This window comes from Mirounga leonina, unplaced genomic scaffold, assembly GCF_011800145.1.
Source record: "Mirounga leonina isolate KUSES-001 unplaced genomic scaffold, KU_Mleo_1.0 Mir_125, whole genome shotgun sequence".
NCBI classification, from domain to species: domain Eukaryota; kingdom Metazoa; phylum Chordata; class Mammalia; order Carnivora; family Phocidae; genus Mirounga; species Mirounga leonina.
The window spans coordinates 47,618,434-47,635,933 of NW_023270305.1; the positions used below are offsets into that span (position 1 = coordinate 47,618,434).

Here is a 17,500-nt window from a genome sequence, read left to right on the forward strand (position 1 = left end):
AAGGAAGGAAGGAAGGAAGGAAGGAAGGAAGGAAGGAAGGAAGGAAGGAAGGAAGGAAGGAAGGAAGAAATATAATGCTAAGCAATACTTCATCACTTCCTTCTAAAGATCCTTCCTATTTTATTCTCTCCTCTTTCTTCCCATTGAGAGAGTACTGGTGAATGCAGTTTAGAAATAAGTGAACCAAGAAGGTATCAGTTACTAGGTTTCTTCTTAACCTGGTACAAAAGAAAGGTGTCAGAGTTGACAAACCTGGCTGGTTCAGGTCCCAGGGTTTTCCCACATATACCCTGTCCGACCTCAGGCAATTCTCACCTATAAAATGGAGACATGGAGAGCTGCCCTGCTAGAAACTAAGTTAGGCAGACACATTTCATAGACTGAAGTCAGGAAAGATTGTTATTTTTAGGAGATGTTTCCTTCCCATTACCCAGCATTGTATGTGGCTTAGAGTAGGTGTTCAATAAACATTTGTTAAACAATGGAAGATCAGAACCAGAGAGCCACATGTCTCTGCCACGTTCAATCCCAATTCAGAAGACTTCCTCCAAGAGGTTCAGAATTGTCAGGGCTGAGCCCCGTGGAAGAAGGTTTACTCAGGTAAACACGCCTTTATGTCTTTGGGTAAGAACTAGAAAAGTTACATCCAGCTTCACATCAAAATAAACACCACTGTCAGCCTTATGGGGATGCAGGACCATGGGGGGCAAAGAAGAGACTAAAGGTACCAGTCTTGAGAACCAAGCTGATGGCCCTCAACTCCTGCACCCCCCTTTCTCCGCACCCCAGGTCTCAAGCCGAGAAATGGCAGGGTCATCGCTGTCATTCTGCTCCTCTGAAATAGGAACCTGGATTAGCTCCGGCTGGCTGAAGCTCAACCCAGATAAGTCCAGAGCAATGCTGATAGGCAGCGGGAAGGAATTTGAGGAAGTGACAAGAAATGCCACGTCATCCACCATAAAGAAAGCTTTCCCACAAAGTGGCCTGGGAGGTGGCTTTGCAGCGACTGGTGCTCAGAAAAATGCAGATAAACGCAGAAGTCTTTCTAGCAGCAGGATAGAGAGCCAGCCACAAACAATTCATGTCCTTGCCACATCCTTCAGTGATGGCTAGGAGGAAAGCAAGCACTTCCCGCCCACATTCCCCCTGGTGCAGCCCAGAATGAGGAGCCCCGAGCAGAGAGTCCCGGGCACCTGCTGGCTACAGGGGACCGGGACACCGACCGGAGGCAGTAGACCCCTCTCTGCTCAACTCTAATGTATCAGAGAATCCCTGGCAATCCTGAGGACGTGATTTTTAACGAAGATTCTAGGTTACAGCCTTTCTGTCCCAGGGAAGGGTAGGTGCCCTGTCAGAAATAAACTCTTCCTAATTTCATTCACCAAGTAATGGACATCATAATAATCTGCTATGGCATCTGTCATTGCAGAGATTTCCAGTGTTCTTCGCAAAAGTTTCTCAGGAAAGTGGAAGTCAGCAAGCAGTTATTCTCCGAAGAAACTCACAAGGAAAACAAAGGGGGGGGTGCCTAGCAAAGAAGACCGGGGAGAGCGGAACTCTTCTGTCATTGTTTTCTGAAAGACAGCATGACATTCCTTATTGGTTATAGATGGTATGGCTTTCTTTAATTATATTTTAAAATTTCGTTCAGTGGACCTGTTCTTACAAAAAATGGATCCAAAGCTGGCCTTCACAAGGAAATCTGTACTTTGAAAAATAGAGCAAAGGTCTAATATTTTTAGAAAAAATATAGTCTGTATTATTAAATAATACCAATGACTACTTAAAAGGGCACGTTGGACGAGATCTTGGATACCTATTCTATAAACCCCATAGCCAACGTTCTAAACCTCTCTGAAGGAAATTCTGCCTTAGATTCTGCAATCTCAAATTGTCCCAAACTTCGACCTAGAGAGAAACCTCGAGTCCTGAGTTGCTAGCATCCCAGAGGTCTCATAAGGGCCACAGCTGTCAGCAGACCCGATTTGCATCCTAGATGGCCAGGGAAATATTCCAGTACAGTACATTGTTACTCAGAACCCTCTGAGAACACACCAAATAGGAGATGATTAGAATTACATTTACTTACTCTCACATATTAGCATTAAATTATTAGTTGTATTAGTGGCTTACATTTACATTAAACTTGCAAATTATATAGACCCTTATTTCCATTCTATGAGCATCTCAATTTTTTCCCCTGCATGCATATCTAATCATTTGCTTACCTCTTATCACTCCGGGAACCTACAGTTTTTAATTCCATGGATTTCCACAGGGCAAGAATCTAGGCCACCGTTTATGCACAGAAATCAATTCATCCATCACTACATTGTGCATCAAAACAACATTTTAAGAGCAAAAGTTGAAGCCAGTGGCATTAAGCCAAAGCACCTCTCCTCGCAAGGAAAATGCAGTGGGATTTTTTTTTTTTTTTAAGATTTTATTTATTTATTTGACAGAGAGAGACACAGCGAGAGAGGGAACACAAGCAGGGGGAGTGGGAGAGGGAGAAGCAGGCCTCCTGCGGAGCAGGGAGCCCGATGTGGGGCTCCATCTCAGGACCCCGGGATCATGACCTGAGCCGAAGGCAGACGCTTAACCGACTGAGCCACCCAGGCGCCCCGGCAGTGGGATTTTTAAGAGCAAAAGGATAGGTCACCAAGGCTTTATGCCTCACCAAGAAATGGGGAATCCTTAATGGCCCAGAGTTTCTTGATTCAAATCTGGGATTTAAGACTGGGTGCCCAAAGAAAAGTGCTGATTGTCACATTCCCCAGCGTACTTCTGCAGTATCCCATGTAAATATATCCACCAGGTCAAATTTTCTCTCTCCTTGCCCCTGGTGAAATCACTAACCGATGATATTTTCATGTTTTTACTTAGAATCTGAAAGAGCATTTTTGCACCATGGTGCATTTTTACAAAGATCTGCATCTCTGAAACACGCTATTATATTAACATGATAGTTTCAAAAGAAATCATGTTACTAAATATCGTAAATCATAGAAACGTCATTGGCTTCTTCTAAAATTGTATTCAATCGGCTAACTACACCATTCACGAGTTATAACAATCTATGCAAATGTACATTAAAGCCACAAGAAGTTTCCCCCCCCCCCCATATCCTTTTCCCACAGGCCAAATAAAGGTGAATTAAGAAAATCTGGCAAAGGGTACACAGGGCTATTGCCATTTCCCACAGCAAATAGGGTATTTTCCTCTGGGAATAAAACATTTTCCTTAAACTACTGTTTACAACCCTAATCAGCTCAACAGCAATAGAGCCATCAAGTCCAATCTCTTGTGGAAAAAAGTCAAGGTCAACAAGTACTTGCATTTTTGTTTACCTTTAGCTGCAATTGCTACTGACATTCAATTGGGTAATAAACATGAGGTCTGTCAAATGTTCCCCATGAACAGGTGATCCAAAAGCTATCTCAGAACAAGGCCATTGCCAGGTAATCAAACAATCCTGTTATTACAATTATGATTTGAGTACATTTATTTATAGATGCAAACATCAGTCAATCCTGAGTGAATATTGCCCTACCATTCCCACCACAGGGTAATAGGATTGAGGAAGTACAGGAGGGCCCTTGCTAGAACTACTCGCCAACAACAATGTGTGTGCTCCCACGAGCAGAGTACTATCCAAAGGAGCAGCTTTCTCCCCTTACCTATTCTCTTTAAAGGCAATTTTGTGTAGCTCAATACAGCCATGTCCTTTACTATGCCGCCCAGGTTCCTGAGCCCAGTTGCTTCTCTCTGCCTGAAAACCAATTCTACGGTTATGTGTGTGTGTCTATTTGGAATTGTTGCATTATTCCTTTAAGCCAGCATGGTTGCTACATTAGAAAACACTTCATTTTAACTTGAAAAGTACTAGGATTTGTTCAGCATGTTTAATTCCAAGGAGTCAGATAGATATTTGGAATAAAGGCCACATACTTCTTTCCAATCCATCATGAAACTCACTGATATCAACAGGAACTATGCATTTGGATCGGGGCAGCACCTGGCTCCATGCCATCTTCGACTTACAGATTAAAAATAGAATCCCTATTCCAGCTGCAAAGTAAGACACGTTAAACCTACCGCTTCCATTTGAAATACGAAAATTAAATCTAAGGACCATGGCCACTATCTAAGACGATGACTCTGACCCACATAGTGCAAACCTATTGTCTCCACTTCAGTTATGAAAAATGAGGCTAAGGAATATTCTTGGAGCCTAAAAGTAATGATTACACATCTTGCTATGTAGCTTTTATTAACATTCTATCATTTAGCAGAGCAATTAGGGTTTTCCAAAGCTGACTCCTTTCCTATCAATAGCATCGGGACATCTGGAATCGAAGTAAAGGACAATCTTTCTAAAAATACACAAGCCCAGATCCTGGGAAAGAAAGTGAAAACTGAAAATGAACAAAAAAATTCTAGACACACAAAATGAAGTACACTAATTTTAAGGACAACTTTCAACGTAGACATACTAAGTACCAGGTGACAATGTTGTTAGTCTAAACAAATACTGTTTCAGTATAAAAAATTATCCTTCACTTTCTAGTATTCTGGCAAAAAGTAAATGTAGCCAGAGTTATATCAGCAGCCCAAGAGCATACTATTTCCAGCCCTGGAGTCTCTTAAGTCTTGGGCAGGTGATTTGAAGATTCTACTTAAACAGAAACATTAGCAGCCTGGGAAGGAGAAGGGGCTGAAGCACATGAGGATGAGAATCCAGTGGGAGTCCATGAACACCAAGGCCCATGTAACAAAACATCTACTCTGCAAATACTCAGGAAATGTTCATCAATCAGCTGTCAAGCAAAGGGGGAAGTCACCTCATTTTCAGAGCAGTAAACTGATGAAATGAGTCATGGAATTCCCATGATAGCTTAGCTGGCCTCTTCCTTTCCACCCAGCCCCCTGGTCCCCATGGAGCCAGGGCCCTCCCCGAAGGAAAGCAGTGAGCAGAGAGAGAGTGGTGGCCGGACTTCCGTGGGTGACCCTCAGGAAGGGGTAGGAAAAGTGTTGCTTCTGCCCAGCCACGGTATGAGGGAAAAGCCAAAGGCAGCAATGGCCAGCCATATTGTCCCCATATCTGGAGAGGTGAAGTTACACTTCAGAAAACAGTGAGTCCTCCAGACGGGACCTGCGGTGTAGGCAGCAGTATTCTGAGACCTTGGCATCAACCCAGACCGTTCCAAACCCACCACCCCGGGCATCCCCTCAGTCTCTTGGTCTGGTCCAGTCTCCTTCTCCAAAGCTCTCCTCTCCAGTGCCTTCGCTCTGCCTTGTCACGTCCTCAACATTTCAGAATAACTGCAGCGTGACCCCAGCCTTCCTTTGCATCTGTTCCTCCTTCACACAGCTCTGCCATGACTCCCCAAGGCCTCCCAAGCAAACTCCCAATTCCTTGGGACGACAGATAGGATCCTTCACAGTCTGGTCCCAGCTGCCTCTGGCCTTCCCCTCAGACTTTCCTCTCCCACACCCTGTTCTCCACTCCTGCTGAAGCACAGACAAAGCCTCCAAGGGTCATGCTTTCATTTTCTTCCTCACCTTCACACCAACTAATTTCTTTGTCTCACATGTCCTTCTACTTCACCTGCCCCAAGTTCCCATCACAGACTCACCCCCTTGGGAGAGCTAGCTGGAAGACTGGGAATGGAAAGCAGATTGCTGCTAGGGCCAGCTTTGGAGATGGGAGTGCCATGTGGAGAGGGACCCACATCCGAGTCCCATTCCGGCTCCATGAGAAAGGGGTGTTGTGATGGAGTAAGGACAGGGAGAGGCCACACCTCTGCCAAGTACTTGCTTCCTCTTTGCCAGTTTGTTAGGGGCCATTCCTCTACTTCCAAAGCACACTGGGCCTACTCAGTCACGAGCCTTAACCTACTATATGTGAACTGCCTGCCCGGCCGCTGGACCGTCAGTCAACTTCTCGGTTCCAGGAACAGCCTCTTCACTCTGAATTCTCACATTTAGCACTGGGCTGGTACATAGCAGACATTCAGTGAATACTCATTAAGTTAGGGAATGGTGCTATTTCTGTCTTTCCTTCATTATCTTTGAGAATATTCCTCTCAGAAGCTTTAAATTCACAGTATCATGCAATATTTTTTATTTGCACTAAATGTATTCCTTTCATGTAAGGGGATGCTCTTGGTGCTGGGATGTGGTGAACCAAATATTCATAACACACAGCCCCCTCTGATTGTATAGGCTGAAATTGCCTTCCCTCAGAAGGTCCATTTTTAAAGAGTGTGGCACGTGAATCTTCCCAAGATGGCACGCCAGTTCTTCACCGCTCAATGAATCTCTCAGGGGCCCTTAACCCTGTTTCAGGGGACAATAACCAGAACGACAAGAGCATTCTCACCTGCATCCACTGGCCCCAGGGACGGGGAGAAAAGACTGGGAAATGGAGCTGGCGCACCATAAAATGATCAGAGGAAGGAGACAGAAGAGGGGGAAAGGCGTCACGAAACAACCGGCACCCCGGCCTCAGATGAAGAAAGGCTGCCATCTCTTTCAACCATGGAAATCGAGACTCGGTTAGGTGCCACGAAGTTAAAGGAAGATTGGGCTGAATATGAATCCAGGCATCCATCTAGTCAATCGAGTCAACCAAATATTTATCCGGCAGCGGCTGCATCTGCAGCATGGGGCCAGGGGCTGAGGCAAGTGCAAGAGGAGCCAACCCACCGGATTCCCCGGGTGTGGACATGTGCGAGAATCTCCCTCCAGTCTTCACACCAGTCAAAGGGATTCTTCCAGACAACTTCCGTGGACTCTGTAAATCTTGTAACTAATTATATTTCACTCTTCATTTTGGCCGCTAGGTAGCTCAGAGCCAAACTGACTACCTCTAGCAACTGTACACCATCTTTTACAATTCGTCTTGTTCTGTACTGCCTTTATGGCTGGCCTCTTGTTTGTTTTCTTTTTGTTCTCATTTCTCCACATCCTGATTTTTATCCTATTGTATACTCTATACTTTTGTTAATTTCCTTAAACCCTTTCTTAGAATGAAGGAGAGAATATATGAGTACATTGTAAAATTAAGATATATACTCTTCTCGGGCGCCTGGGTGGCTCAGTTGGTTAAGCGACTGCCTTTGGCTCAGGTCGTGATCCTGGAGTCCCGGGATCGAGTCCCGCATCGGGCTCCCTGCTCGGCAGGGAGTCTGCTTCTCCCTCTGACCCTCCTCCCTCTCATGCTCTCTGTCTCTCATTCTCTCTCTCTCAAATAAATAAATAAATAAATCTTAAAAAAAAAAAGATATATACTCTTCTCCTAAAGTATCAAAATTTAAAAGGTATTAAGGTGCTATCTGTCCTGCTGTCAGAGGGGCACTCAAGGAAAGATTCAAACTCAGAGAAATGAAATTTTTCAAGAGATAGCATTGATTGAATGTTAATAATCTAGCAACAAGTAAGTTCAGTATTTTCTACATTCATTCCTCAATTCCCCCTTCCTTAAAAATATACAAATTTGAAGAAAATTTAAGATTTTCTAGGTATGTTCATATTCTTTTTTTCTCCTGATGTGGAAAGAAGTGAAAGATGGGGCACCTGGGTGGCTCAATTGGTTAAGCGTCTGCCTTCGGCTCAGGTCATGATCCCAGCCAGGACCGGGATCGAGACCCTCACTGGGATCCCTGCTCAGCGGGAAGTCTGCTTCTCCCTCTGCCTCTCCCCCTACCCCCCACTTGTGCTCACGTGCTCGCTCCCTCTCTCTCTCAAATAAATAAATAAAATCTTAAAAAAAAAAAGAACTAAAAGAAAATCCTACCTCTTTCACCCTTTGTTAGGAAATAAGATGAGCTATGTCTAGGAGGGAATGCATACGGGTTGATATTGGTAAATGGGGGAAAGCCAAAGCTAATTGTACTAATCAAACAGAATGCTTTTAGGTTAAGTAATTATGGAAAATTATCTGCAAGACTGAACTAATCCACAAAGCCAGACACTTGAGCAAAACCCAACTTACCAACTACACTTCTGGGACCAATCAATGTAAGAGGTAGACAACGCCTACCTCTTTTTAAGGAAAATGCTTGGCATAAATTTACTGTTTGGGTTAGTTTTTGCTAGGCCAACAGCCAAAACCTCTACCACTATCCTTAATTAGCACTAGCATTCATGGAGGAAGGAGATAGATTCAGGAGCAGAGCGGACTATCACATCCCACGGGATGGAATCATGTCTGCTGCTGGGAACAGCAGATATAAAAGCGTCCTCCCAGGGTAACACAGGGTCCTGTCTCAGCATTCATCATTCACCTTACCGTAAGGTCCCTTAAAAGATCCCAAAATGTTGCTGCCAGTCCCCACCCATCCTCTGCTAGAAGCCCGTTCCGGGCCACAGCATGGTGCCCAAGAGTAGGAGCAGGTAGAGCAAGGCAATCATGTGGGCGACGTGATTTAAGGTACATCCCCAAACCCGTCTACCACCAATTCTGAAAGGACTACCCGTTGAGTCTTTTCTTGAGTGCTTCTGTTAAAATGGATCTCTGAGAGTCAGGACAGGTAAGACCTCAGTGTCTATTTACATTTTGACTGAGATTGCCATGTCATTAGCCATCTGGCACCCAGAAGAAATCAGTGCTGAGAGAATGTAGTTTAATCACAGTTTGAAAGCATGAGAGCGTTCCCAATCCTCTTGAATAAATAATTACCCACCCATGGCCATGTGCCCATAACTATTCTGGGCACAGGAGATTTAAAGATGAAGAAGACATAGTCCCTTCCCAGGAAGCATCCTGGGGAGGCTGATGCACGAATGGTTCACTTCAGTATATGAGAAAGGGTAAGACACAGCATACCATAACAACACAGAAGAGGGTGACTTCCCCCAATCTGAGAATTCACAGGATACTTCCTTCAGATTACACTTAAATTAAGTTCAGAAGTTTTTAACTTGGGCTATATAGGCCCTCCCCACCTAGGGGGCCCAGGATTAGAATTCAGAAGATCTTCCTACTTGAAAGTGGAAAGATTTACATTTTATTCTCACTAACCTCTAACTGAAATTAGCACTTCTTTCCAATGCATATCTAGGTAAGTAACAAACCACAGAACCATTAGCAGAACCTGTGACTTTGTCACCAAAGGAAATCATATTTACATACAACGATATAGATGTTACAAACATCTTAAAACATCATTTACATTCATCACTATTTCAAAAATGTGGTAGATGATAGAATCACTGCTAGACCTTGTTATTTAATACATATATTTTTTTAAAGATTTTATTTATTTATTTGACAGAGAGACAGCGAGAGAGGGAACACAAGCAGGGTGAGTGGGAGAGGGAGAAGCTGGCTTCCTGCTGAGCAAGGAGCCAGATGTGGGACTCGATCCCAGGACCCCAGGATCATGACCTGAGCCGAAGGCAGACGCTTAACCATCTGAGCCACCCAGGCGCCCCTATTTAATACATATTTAACAAAGCCCTATATCATTGTATCACAATTTGTTTTTTAAAACATTCTGATAGCTGAATTTCAATATAATTAGTTTTTCTTGTAGTCCGATGTGTTTTATTTTATGCATTAATAAAAATATTACACTGACAAGGCATCCATTGACCTTGCCAGATGGCCAAAGGCGTCCCCTCTCCCCCAAAATGTCAGAGCTCCCTGAAAAGGATGGGGAAGAGTCCGCAGCCAGATGACTAACGGTGGAGAAAGCAATGGTGGCCCCAGTGGTTCAGGCAGCAGAGGCCCTGAGTGGCCACATGGCTACGTAGGAGGGCTGAACCGAGTTCCCGAGAGCGGGCTAGGGATCAACGTTGATCTCACAGGGCCCACCAGATGCTGAACCTCTACGGCAGTCAGAGGACCAAGGGGGAGGTGTCCCTCTGCCAGCTAGGCCAAATATCCCTCACCCTGTCTTTCAGCCAACAGCCCTGATCACAGAGTTCACCGTGTCTGGGTCACTGGCATGTTGTGAAATAAATACACTCACAGCTCCCTAAGAATATTCAGTATTTAGAGAATAGTCCACTTAACATATGCTTGATGCTCGTGGTAGTACACACAAACTTCCTGAGGGCAAATACTATGCCCTACTCGTTCTTAGAGCCTCATACGGAGCACCTGCCATACGGTAAGCGCTTAATTCATTTTTGACAACTTGACCAGAATGAATAAATTTACATTTCCCCCCTTAAATGGAACTCTTGATAATATTTTGGCTCATCCACAAAAGCAATTACAATTCTAAACTCTTTTTATCTCCTTGGGCTACATTAAATGGATACTTCCCTAAAATTAACTTCCTCACTTCTGTCTTGCCCACAATGACATGGAGTGAAGAATCCACCACCCGGGACGATGGGTTCTCCCCTGGTTTATTTTCTCGGGTAGCAACCGAAACACGGGTTCAGCTGTGCCAGGCAGGCTGTGTGGCAGCCCTGGAATGCCTAGGAAGGCTGACCTGAAAAACAAGTTATTGTTTATAGCTTAAAACCCAATGCGGAATCAAGAAGGGAAAGGGAGAGAGAATTAGACAAAAGAAGGGCCTTCGTTAGAAACTGCATTAAATAATTAAATAATGACACATTAGGATCTGGGTTTTTAAAGCTCGGATCATCATTTTTATTATTAACACGAGGCAATAAAACCCATGTTATTATACAAGAGTGGAGTATGTTCTTCTATATGTGATGCAGTTGGGGAAAATACTTTACAGTTCCGGGAAGAAAAGAACGGAGCATTACAAACAACTAACTCTGAGTCCACCGCAAGAGAAAATCTATTCCACTCTCACCAAAAAGCTAATGCTATTAGAGGCTTTCTCTAACTTACAGGAGGCTGAGGGAAACTGAGAAGATACCTTTTTAAAAAGTTTTCATACTTCCTGCCTGCAGAGCCAAATGATGACTTGACATAACATCACTCTTCATATAGTTCTTTACTCATTTTTTATTTAAAACTATCACGTGACTCTTGAGAGGCCAGTGTAATTAATTCTAGGAAAGTCTGAGAACTGGGGTATAATTTCAGAACTTCTACAAGTCATCCCGGAGCTGGCATTTCTTAAGAGACAACCACAACAGCAACAACAACAGAATTCCCTGTGACCTGCACGCATCCATCACATGCCCCAAAACTCCAGTATCTGCACAGGTGACAAGCGTCAGTGTCAGCAGCCAAGGCTACACCACTCACAGAGTCCACTATCACACTGCAAATCAAGGGGAAAACAGAACTGTGGTTTTAAGGCCATGCTTAACAAGGATCATACCTTTTAAGGTTCAAAAATTAGAGTATAAATTTGATAAGATTTCCAGACCAGGAGTTCACACATAAATAAAAATGAGCAATCAACAGAAAATATAAGAAATGACCCTGTTGATGAATGCCCTGTCTCTTCCAATCGAGGGTCAGACCTATTCAAAGCCAATCACATGAGGATGGAATCAGTAAAGGTCAATCAAAGGCAGGCTGAAACTCCAACTCTCTAGCTGACCTTCAGAGCTTGTGACAAATTGCTATCAGTCAATGTCAACTAATGACAGGAGCTCTTTGGCTAATCAATTGTTCTAAAAATGATCAAGAAAACTACTCACAGGACAGCTCATTTTCACATCAATGCCTGTGAAGTATGAAAAGCTCATTTTTTGAGTTTTTAATAAGCTCATAAGTAAAGCAGTTACTTGGTAACAGAGGTCACCTTACAGAAAAAGACAGAACCCTTGTCTGCCTTTTACATATTCTTTTATTACCACATTATAGTAAAATTATGCTATGGATATGCCAGAGGCCTACATAATAAAGTAGGTAACACTTCATGCACTTTTGAAACAAATACTTCTGTGTCGGAGGGAAATATATTTGGGAGTAAATAATTTCAAATGCATTTTTCAGTTGCTTAAGATGAAAAACACTGACCTCCAGCTTGCCAGCGATATTGCCTAACAGTCAGAAGATGCACTCTCTGTGAAAACCCTCATAGCCAAGTGCGTGCCCCCTAAATACAGTTACTACTTTTTAGATGACAAAGTTATTTTTCTTTGTTTTAAGATGACGTGCTTTCACGATGCTAGAAGGCAAGAAAATGGGGAACAGAAAACAGTTCCTCGCATTTGATGAGTCAATAAAAGGAAAGGTGAATATATAGCATGGGGTGTTCCGGGGAAAACAGTTCTCTGTCTATCCATCTTGTTCAACATGTTTGATAAGTTAATGATATGGACCTTTTGATAACAGGGATTTGCTGAGTATAATAACTTCCCCTTTCTTTTTTACACCTGACTTTTCCCATCAGGAAATCATTTTCCTCTTCTGCCTGCCACTGCATGCCAAGGCCACTCTTTAATCTGCAGACCGACATGAAATGTAACTAAAGTAACACACGGGGCTGCAGTGGTCTGAGGGCGAAGGCCTGCAGTCGCAATTATATTTTACTTTTCTCTCTGAAGCGTATTAGTCAAAAAGCATTAGGACACCACTGAAATGCAAGAAGTCCCCGCAGAAGTCTAAGACTTGAGGAGTGTGAACAAATAGAAATCATTCAAGGTACCCTGACCAGCAGACAAATGGAAGGAAAAAAACCCAAACAAACATTTTTTTGATTCACAGGGTTCTGAGGTTATTATAAACACTGTTTTAAAAATCAGTTGGGATTAAAAAAAAAAAAATGGCAAAGAAAACTGTTTCTAAACAAGCAGCGTTCACTTTGTGTTTTCATTTGAAAAACTGCAGATTACAGATTATATCCCAAACGTGAGTTGCTGCAGTAGTTTTTCAAATTAAAATATCTTCTGTGGCCTCAACCACTCTCAAGTTGTCCATAGGAAAGAAATAAAGGAGGGAGGGCAACACTTAAGCCGAGCCATAATTGGAAGTATGTGAAAAATGAAGTGTCAGTTTGGTCAATAAAGGGCAAAGGTCAAGGGGAACTGCAGCCCAAACTCTGCGAGAAATGTGCTCATTAAGACATCCAATCAGAGCGCTCCTTCCCACCTATCCCATTATTCATCGGACAGCTGACTTGTTTCAAATGCCCGGCTTTGGGCTGTTATTACTTTTCTTCTTCATGTAAAAAGGCGAGCTGGTATATAAATCGTTGCTTAGTCATCTGGAACGTAACGGGGCCCTTCCCCGCCGCCCCTCTCCCTGCTCCCCGCCCCCTCCCAGCCGGCTCTGCCTGCTGGCCTCGCAAGCTTGAAACAACTGCCTTCACATTCCCTTCAATAACAAATGGGATTGCCTTCCGCCTATAGGTTGCCTGAACTCTGACAAAAGCTGGGCGGGGGGCGGGGGGGTGGGTGGAGGGGACACTGGGAGGCATTGCGACTATTGACACATTAGTATAAAGAAATAGCAGTGCTTTTCAATTGTTCCTCTTTAAAGAAACATGCAAAGATACTATTGTTGAACTGAGTCCTGGCCCCAAAAGGAGAAGTTCAGAAGTGGGTTTTAGAGGCTTCAGCAATCAATAAAGCCCTTTAGAGTTGCCATGTTTCACATCAAATTTCCACATCGAAATAATACTTTTTCTTTTTCCTCACAAAAGAGGAAAATGAGACGAGCTTTAAGTAGGAAGTGCTCTGCAAGAGAAAGGGCCTCGTTTGTTTTTTATGCTCCTATTCTCAATTCAACAAATCTTGGAATGAGCAAAATGATACAGGCTCTCGATGCAAATTAATCATATCAATCATCATGCTCCTCTGTAAACATCTCAATCATTCTACCAAACACAAGAAACCAGATTCTCACTCCCCAGCGGAGTATAACCCCCCCTGAGGCTAACGTGGATTCTGGCCTATTCCCGGCTCCCTCACCCTTGCAGAGGCAGAGCCAGGCCCCGTACAGACACAGGAAGAAGAGACCCCAACTTGGTAACAGAAGGAGTGTCCATCAGCGATCTGTTTTCCGTTCCTCGCCACACGAAAGCCCTGGAGGACACAGGCGTTAGGAGCTTGGCTCTGGAGTCACACCGTATGGGTTCGGGTCCCAACTCTGCTACGGACCCATATGTGACTCTGGGCAAGTCTCCTAGCCTCGCTAAACCTTTGTGATCGTCACACAGTGAGGGAGGGAAATACCTACACTGACTGACAGCCCTTAATATGTTACTGTTTTATTTTATTACTATCATATACTCGTCTCTCTTGACGTTGAACCAAAAACAAAAACAAAAAAAAAAGGAAGACGCGCCCAAACGCAAACTGCGGTCAGTCATCGCTAAAGCTGCTTGTGAGTCGCAGAGTGACTGCAGCAACCGTCCTGGGAAAGAGTTCAAATACGGTGGGGAAAGGCACCAGATGTGCTTGGTGTTCCCTGGCTCCAAGCCACCTGCTTCCTCGAGTAGACCCTGGATCTGGTCAGTAGGGCAGCCGTACACGGTAGGATAAAAAAGACACACGAAAGGGTCACGTATCTGCCCATGTGTACCTCATCTCATTTATGAGACGCTGCCTGGGTTCGTGAGAACACCCCATCCGAAAGTAGTTACAAAGCACAGCCAAGAGACAAGATCCCAGAGCTGCCTCCAAGAGTTTCTTCAGTATTTCTGAGCTTACTTTTTTCTCTTCTGAAATGGGAAAGGGGCAAATAATAGACAGGGATAAAATCGGGATTCAATCTCATAGCTTTGGAAGTGCTTTGAGGAAGTTAAGGACTACACAGAATCAATGTTGCAACAACAGCTGCAGAACCCCCAACCGAATACAGATGTCAGGCCTTCCTTTTCAATGCCAACTTAAAGGAGCGTCACTATTAAAGAATCAATTTCCTGCAAACGGCCACAAGTGTTAATATTAAATGAAAGTAGATGCCACAGGAAAAGTTACCATGATAAACAATTTGAGTTGGGGGAAAGATGTATGGTGTAAATCATGAATAAACATTAAATCCCTGAAGAAGAAGAATCTTTAGCATCTTCTTAATTATGTATCTTGCATATACTCTTTTTAGAATGCCCAGCATTGGACTTTCTGTTTTATATTTTTACGCTTAGGTAAAAATTTGGACTAAAACTATTCCATCAATCACAACAGCCGCTAATTTGGCAAGTCATCAGGCACTCAAAATCCCCCAAATTGCTGGAAGGCTAACTAGGAATTGTCACTGTATTTTGAAATCTGTCAGAACATTACACATTTCCTGAATGACTTTTTTTTTTACTTTGAAAGTCCAAAAGAACAGGACTCGGTTGAGACACAGCCTGTTGTATGCCTACGTCATGCACAGATAAGGTTATTTAACAGAGGACTAGAGCCTAGGGATTTCTTTCTTTCTTTTTTTTTTGTGTGTGTGTACCACAGGTGCCATAATGAAGTGGTGAAAAATGAAAAGGAATGAGGAAAAAGAAACACAGTACAAACAATACAGTAGAGAAAGTTTTAAAATATGTATTACTCCTGTCTGTAGGGGAACCACCTCTTTGGATATGTTCTTGACAGATTGAGTTATTTCTGTCTATTGGGTATGTATAAAGACATATTTATGGATTTATAAATCTTTTGAAGAGGGCTGTTATTTATCCAGTTGACTAAAATGGACTCAAACTGTGTAAATAACTATTTAGGACACGCACTATGGGCCAAATGCTGGCACAGCTTACATGTCTATGCTGCCAGAAAAGGCAGGCAGGGCAAACATGGAAAAGCCACGGTGCACAGTTAATCCAAAGGCTGCACAAAGACCCAGCTCCACAGGTCTCAGGGATGAAAACAGGTTTAGAAGGGTCACGGTTGGCATGGAAATGCACGGACATAATGGTGGCAACACTCGCAGGCATCATTCTGCCTTTAGTAGGGGAGAAAGCACACTGCCCACGAGAAGCCACAGAGAAGGGCAGGTAAGACCAAAGGAGGGCCCCCTGCACCCCAGCTCTCAAGGTGCTTGGGGGGGGGGATGATGCAGAAGGGTTGGGGGAGGGAAGTCTACACAGAAAGCTTCTTTTGGATCCCGGTGGGAGTCGTTGGCTTAGTTCTTTAGTGGAGAGCCAGGAAAGAGGGCATGAGGAGAAGAATCTTAGACAAATAGTCAGGAAACTGAAATTTGGGGTCTGATGCTGCACCGGGACCTCCCCAAAGTGCTCAGCGCATCCGTACCTTATTTTCCTCTTCTGTCAAATGGGGCCAGGATTGTTTTAGAAAGGTTCAACTGAGCTCATTCAAATGATATCATTTATGTGAAAATTCTTAAAAAAAAAAAAAAAACTGAACTAGGTGGTGATCTTATATGAAAAAATACAAAAGAGAAACAATGTAAGTAAAAAACTCAGGTAATGTGAAAGATACATGTCTCCTGGTTACAATCAAATTCATTATTAAATTGGCCTTTGGAGAACACCTGTTGAAGGAAAAGGAAACATGCAAAATTCCTCATTCCTTGTTATGACGGGTCACGGGGGAAGAACTGGGACAGGGCCTTTGCCCTCTCAAAATCCTTTTATCAGATTATGTTTGAGAAAGCGTATATGCTACAACTTTAAATTCAAGTACATTTCAGCAGTTTGCAAGCCTTCAAAGCAGCAGCTAAGCTATCTGCCTGTTCCTAGACGATCTATATACATTTTAAAGCAAAAAATGAACAAGAAAAAGAAACAAATAAAACAAGAGGCTATGACCTCATGTAGCAATTTTGGAGTACAGGAAGAAGAACTTAGATTCCTTTTACACCTTTTTGAAAACTCATGGAAGAAGCTGAAAATAGGGCTTCATATGGAAAGCGCCGACATCACCTTAGCCCCAGCCCCGTGGGCAGCAACACCATCACATACACACTTGAAAGAGAAAAGGCCCCATGGATTTATGCTGCATATCATTTTCCAGTAAAAGTCAGAGGTCAGAGGTTACATGTTTCTGCCTCAGCTCTGAACTGGTCTACTATCCTGGGCTCCATTTTTACTACACTTAGAGTTGTGGTGAAGTCAGCAACTTTTCTTTGAACAATAAAATATCTCAGATGCTTAAAATTCTATGTGAAGAAGCTATTCCCAGTTCAAGTAGCATACACGTGCCTTAAAAAAAAAAAAAAAAAAAAAAAAAAGAACTTCCCTGGTTTTGTTTTCAAATTAATGATGTCAAATTCATTTTAGACTTTGCAATTCTAATTGGTCCAGCCCAATGTATGTGAGAAAACAAAATTCTTTTGTTGTCTAATGGCAATCCAACGAAACATGATCATCAAACCAGATTTTAAAGTATGCACCTACTGTGGGCTCAGAGTCAACTTCAATAAAGCCGTCTTTTTATACTCAGAGAATACACTCTTAAGCTTTGGTTGCGCTAATTGAACACAAAATTCCACTGCAGTGGGTCTCACCGAAGGCAGTACAAGACATCTGAATACTCATTCACCTTTTTGCTGAAGATTAACTTTATGTTAAAACTTTCTTTCCTACTAGTCACGGTCGGACGTGCACATCCATGGACACCCAAATACGCACACAGGTATGTGCATTCAAGGAACAATACGAGCTCAATTGATCTGGCTTCTTTTCATTTCTTCCTAAATCCCTGTAGTCTG

At 43.1% G+C, this 17,500-nt stretch overlaps 1 protein-coding gene across 2 annotated transcripts in view; it reads right to left on the reverse strand.

The window, feature by feature from the left end:
* MEIS1 (Meis homeobox 1) overlaps positions 1-17,500 on the reverse strand; it is a 134,995-nt gene that overhangs the window by 86,781 nt on the left and 30,714 nt on the right. The gene's annotated exons all lie outside the window — the stretch shown is intronic.